Raw genomic sequence first — 6,806 nt, forward strand, 5'->3', positions numbered from 1 at the left:
GGAAATATTAAATAGGAATTTGATGAAAGTAAAGGGCTTCTTTTTCTGCAAGAGTAGGTATTACTAGAGTAGGGGGGGAAGAGTTGTTTATTTTCATGCATTTCATTTCATGTATAGAGGGGATTTTGTATTTTGATTTTTGTAATTGATTTGGCAAAGGGATTGTGAGAAAATAAATTCAGAGTATTCTTATTTGTTGTGTTTAATGCGAAAAGAGGTTTTATACTGAATCAGAGCATTTGGTTATTACTTTTCTGATTATGATCAATCAAAGCATTGTTGTATTTAGTTTTGAGCACTTTCTTGCATCTTGAGTCAAATGGTGAATGGGTTGTAGATCAGAGTATTTTCAAATATTTCTATTGCAAAGATTAGAATGTTTAATCTTCTTTTATTTCAGTTTCATTGCACTTACATAATTTACATTCATATTGCATTACCAGTATCAAGAAGTCATAGGAATTGTGGGTTCTTAGCATTGGCTAGATTTAGAAGTTAAAATATGCTTGAGTTAGTTCTATATAGGGCTAGCTTGGTTTTTCCTCTTTCGTTCTCGAGTTAAGAATGTACCCAATTAGTTTAGGAACAAACAAGATTCATTGAATATCATTCGATAAGGGAGCTATACCTTTCAATTCAGAGGAAATCTATCAGCTTGTTGATAGATTATCCAACTGTTGGTATCGGGTCATTCTTTTAGATTTGGGCATTTAAGAGTTAAATTGAAAAGGAAAAATCTATTTACCAACAACTTCCTGGCAATAGGATCTTCTCTAATTTATTCAAGCACTAAGAACTATACAAAATGTGCAACAAACTCTGAAAGACCAACTTTAACACAAACCATAAATTCAAATCTAAAACATGAAATCTAATTTAAGTTAAATAAAAGCAACATAAATCTTTAAACAATAAATTATAAAATGAAAAATTTAATACAACCAACATATTCTCAATTATTAGGCATGAAAAAAAAAGAATACATTATGAATACAAATAATACATGAAATACTAATATGAAATGAGATAGAAGATAAAAAATCAAGACACACTAAAATATCAATCTAAAACTATATAGAACATAAATAATTAAAATAAATAACTTACATAAATATATAAAATATATTTACATATATTCAACAGTAGAGAGTGGGCACCCTTCCTCCCAGCAATCCAATTGAAGAATATACTTAGAATGCTTAAATCAATTACATAAAAATATTATATTTATGATATTATGATTCATACATTCTTCTCTTCTCTTTCTTAAATATGTGATGGCTTATATAGCCTTTACATATAAAACAAACAAGTTTATTTTAATAATGGAAGTTCAGTCTTTATGGCTAAAACTTATTGTTTTATTTTTGAGAAAGAGTGTGAAACATGTGACCACTCTTTCTTGAACATAATAAACCAAAATTTCACAATATAATAATCATGTACAATCTAATTTCTAAATAATATAACAAATAAACAATCTAGAGATTTGGTCATAATAGTAAATTTTTAAAAAATGACCTTTAGAAAACCACTCATAATTAGTTTCTTGTTCTCTTTCTAAATATTTTATTACATGAAAATATAATTGGGCTTGTTCTAGACAAAACCCACATCTCAGATTTTCTAGATTCCTCTTAATCTACTCATAAAGTGCCATGCAAAATTGATTATAGGAAATTTTTTAATTTACATTTCTTTCAAAATTATAATAAATATAATATCACCATTGTATATTCCTCAACAAATTATTTAGTAAATTTTGTTGGAAGATATAATACTTCAAATGAATGCCTAGAACGTGATAGAATGCATGTTGCAAATATACATTTTGAGGCAAAAGAATAATATTCATAATTAACTGAATACATAGAATAGAATGGTTAAATGATATAAAAAAGAATAGAATTTGAATACAAAAATATGATGAAATGTGATGAAAAAAAGGGTATTATTTTCTCTTATCATAGTTCAAGTGGTTGAGGAAGAAGCTTCAAGAGAAGAACCAATGTTACCAAGATATATCAATCTTGGTCATTATCCATATTAGATAGTATGCGATAAAAATTTTGGTGTGTTAACTAGAAGAGAAGGTAGGGAAAATACATGTATGTTATTAGTTTGAACCAAAAATATTAAAAGATGCTTTAAAGGAACAAGATTAGGTAACTTCAATGAAGGATGAATTGGAACTAATAATAAAAAACCAAATATCGACTCTAGTGCCTAGACGAGTGAACATGAGTGTGATAGGAACAAAATGGGTTTTCAAGAGAAGGATGGATGAAATATTTGAGGGGGTTTTAAACAAAGGAAGGCTAGTTTGAAAAGGCTATGCACAAGAGGAAGGACTAGAATATTTTCATAAGCCAAGATTAATGTATTTCTTCTTTATCAAACATATGTTGTATTTGTTTAATTATTTACGTTAATATCTTCAATAAATTATCATAATAGCACTGCTGTTGAATTGTATCAATCAATAACATACATATTATAATTAATAGTATTAATGATGAATTAATGATCACCGAGCAAAGGTGTTGAACATTCATCTCTTATAATTATGTTACAAATACATTACTAATTTGAAATACACTAATCAAATAAATACTATCATAAACTATACATTAACCTTTACCATTACTATAAATACTTTCAATTCAATAAAATAAAATAAAACCTAAACCTAATAAATTATGTAACATTCAAAAACTATGGTAAAACCTATATCAAGACACGACTTTTCAATCATGTCTACCCTAAGCCATATTTATTAGGGTTAGGGCTAATTCGAGAAGGGAGCAAAAAAATCATGAAAGAATATAATAAGTGTGAGAAAAAATAGGAAACAGCGTGGTATGTTACTCCCGTGTGCAAGGAAGATGTTGTGCAGTATACATATCCTCCAAGCGCCAAAGAAGTAACAACTTTGCACCACAGTTCTGACAGTTGTATGAGTAGATAGTACTTCCGTTCCCTCCACGCAAGGACTAACGTCGGGTACAACAGGTGAATATAAGTAACCTTCATTCTATCACATATTTAAGCATATATAAATAATTTGATAAATAACGATTGATATTAACTTGTAATTGAATTCCATTCATGAAATTATACGTATGAAATGTGTTAATTCATAAACTCGTCCAATTTTATGGCATTCAAAGAATATAGATAGGAACGATTAATGAATTAAATTAAGTAATTCATATGAGTAAAGGAGTAAACATTAAAGTGATATTGATTAAAGATCAATACATGCTACAAGTAATTGAATATATATATATATATATATATATATATATATATATATATATATATATATATATATATATATATATATATATATATATGATGATATACATACCAGAATAGATATAAATATATGACATATAAATAAGTATTGTATTAAAAAATTTTGGTATAATATATTAAAATATATTCTTAAAGATTTAAATAGCATTTGGAATGTATTTCAATTATAGTACATAAGAGTCTATTCTCATCCACATCCTAATATGATAAGGGAGGGAGTTTGTGGAGGGAGAGGAGGAGTAATTTTGAACACATGACGGATTCCTCCAGGGAACCACTTGTAGTTTGTTTCACACACCCTTTGGCACTATAAGTCTTCCACCTTATGATGATCATAATATGGAGAGAAGAAGGTTCCTATGTCTATATGAAGAAATCATCCAAACATTATGTTCATTACATTAAATACTCATCTCCTCAAACATTTTAATAACAATAATGGTCATAGGTTTGCCAAATTTTGGATGATTCCCTAACTTATGCCTAAATTTTGTGTTTTAGGTCAAGGGGTTAAAAAGGGGTCATCACAATTATGGAGATGCCTTTGCATTTGTAGCTAGACTTGTGTTTACTACTTACAAAGGATTCAAAGTCTACTAGATGGATGTAAAGTTGGCATTCTTGAATAGTTTATTGGAAGAAGATGTATATATAGAATGACCTAAAGGGATTGCAAATTTAGAGGGAAAGAATATGGTGTGCATATTACAAAAGGATTATATGAATTGAAACTAGATCTTAGGGCATGGTATGAGAGGTTGTCATGTCCCCTTTTCAAATAATTAAAAAATAATAATCTTTGCCAAGACAGGCAGGCCCAAGAAAGTGAAGTTTCGGAAAAAGGGAGTTAATCTTTGGAAACCGTTGGACTAATAAATGATAATTATTATTAAAATATGTTTCATTAACCTCTCTTGGACGTGAGTTACAGTTATGCCCTTTTTAAAGAGGTTTGGAGGCATTTTGGGGGGATTCCAGACTCGATTTTCGCTCATTCTTTGTTATTCTTCAGAGGCTGCCAAACCTGTGGAGAAGGAGACCCAAGAACAGGAGTTTGCAGGTTTCCAGGGAGACCCAAGAACGGGAGTTTGTAGGTTTCCAGGAAGGCTAAGGACGGGAGTTTGAAGCCATTCCATGTGCATGCTCATACAGAGTTTGCCTTTGTGCTGAACAGTGCAGATTTGTGAGTTTCCGGGTGTATTTTTGTAAGAGTTTGGTGTTTCCGGTTGAGTATTTCATATCAGTTTTGGTTGCTGTTGTATTTTATACTTTAAGCTGTTAAGATAGATCTGAATATATATATTGGGACGTGATTAAACTTCTGAGATAGATTATTAGTGTTCTTGTGGTGTTTCCGGGCATATTTTGTGCTATTTCGGGAGCCCGATGAGCATAGTTTTGGTCCTACATTTTCGAGCTGTTGTGTAAAGGCTATACGGATCTAGAAATGTCAATTTGTAGGCTGTTATGCTGCTGAAAGCTCTGTAAAAATTTCCATTTTCAGATTCATTAATAATTTGTGAAGTTGTGAAGCTTTTAGCACTATTTTCAACATACCCGATTTGGGGTTTCTTGAGGAATTTGGTGGATCTTTGGGATATTAGCTGTTTGATTTTAAAGATCTGATTAGAGGTGTGAAATACCATATCAAATCAGAAAAGGGACATTTCAGAGGTTATATTCATATTTCATCAAGATTGTATTTATAAGGACAATTGATAATAATAATGTACTCCTAAAAGTAGAAAGTGAAGACAAGTTGTCAGTTGTAGAATTACTTGTTGATGATATTAGCTTTGGAGGAAATGATGTGATGAGGATTGCATTCTTAAAATAAGTGAAGAGTGAATTTCAAATTTTTATGATCAGTGAGATTGAATTCATCATAGGTGTTCAGATTTACCAACTCAAGGATGGTATAGACGTCAATAAGGAAAATTAAATTAAGAAAATATTGAAAATATTTGGTCTAGAATATTCAAAACTATTGGCACTCCTATAATTATGGGATGCAAGCTATCCAAGGAAGATGATACAAAGATAATAGATGGGATAGTGTATAGATCTATGATTAGCAAGCTACAATATGTCATGCACAATAGACTAGATATAGCACAAGTACTTAAATTAATAGTTAGATTTTCCTCTAATCCAAAGGAATCACATATAATTTCAATCAAGAGAATCTTTAGATATTTCAGAGGAGTTGAGGATTATAGATTTTGGTATGGGTGTAATGGAGATTTTACATTGAGTTCATATACTGATGTTGATTCGAAAGGAAACGTGGATGATAGGAAGAGAACAAGTGGTGGTGAATTATTTTTTTGGAGAAATACTTGTTTCATGGAAAAGTAAGAAGCAAAACTATGTATCTCAATCTATAGTTTAAGTAGAATATATTGTTGTAATAAATTGTGCATAGATAATCTAGACAAAGATAATTCTTGAAGGAATATAGGAAACTGATGATGGACTAATGCTTATCTACTGTAACAACATTAGTGCAATAGAGATTTTAATGAATCCAATGAATGCATTCTATAACTAGGGTGAACCCACAATAATGGGTTCCACTTTAGTGGGACGAAGAAACTTGAAAAAAAAAAATTGCATCTCAATTTCTCATACGTTTGCGCGAACACCCTGGGCATGTTCGCATGAACATGTACGTTGCGTGTGTTCGCGCAAACATGACAATGCATGTTCGCACGAAATGCGCTACGTACATGTTCGTGCGAACATGCATTGACCAAATTTTTGGTGCCTTAAAACGTCTTTTTCACTTTCCAAAATTCATTTTTACGGCGAGCACTTTTAATTGAGCGTTCGGACGAACGTGTGGCTTGAGCAACTTTCGTCCATGTCATCCTCTCATTTTTGTTCTCATTTTCATTATTGGGTATGTCAAAATAATATTAATTTAATGTTTTTAACATTTTTGAAGTATTTTTTTATATTATCAAAATAGATAACAATGTTTTCAATGCATTTTTTTTGTGTTTTTAAAACATATTTGAATATTATTTACGTTTTTAATAGTTTTGTAAACATATTTGAATGTTATTTACGTTTTTAATAGTTTATAAAACATATCTAAATGTTAATTTAATATTTTTATTGTTTATTTATATTAATTTAGAAAACAGAAAAATATTATATAGAAAACATTAGAAAACATTAGATAGTAAAAAATATATAATATAAAATTTAGGAAAAATATTAGAAGACAAATTTAGAAAAAATATTATGAAAACATTAGAGAATTTATAATTTAATATAAAATTTATAAAAAAAATATTACAAAAACATTAGAAAATTTATAATTTAATATCAAATTTAGAAAACAAATAGTTAAAAATTAGAAAATTTTTAAAAAATATTTTTAAAAAATTGAAAATTTAGAAAAAACATTAAAAAAAATTTAGAAAATTTAGAAAAAAATATTGCAAAAACATTACAAAATTTAGAAAAAAAAATTACAAAAA

This window comes from Cupressus sempervirens, chromosome 7 (assembly GCF_028749045.1).
Source record: "Cupressus sempervirens isolate cs-2001-9-10 chromosome 7, ASM2874904v1, whole genome shotgun sequence".
In the NCBI taxonomy this organism is placed as follows: Eukaryota; Viridiplantae; Streptophyta; class Pinopsida; order Cupressales; family Cupressaceae; genus Cupressus; species Cupressus sempervirens.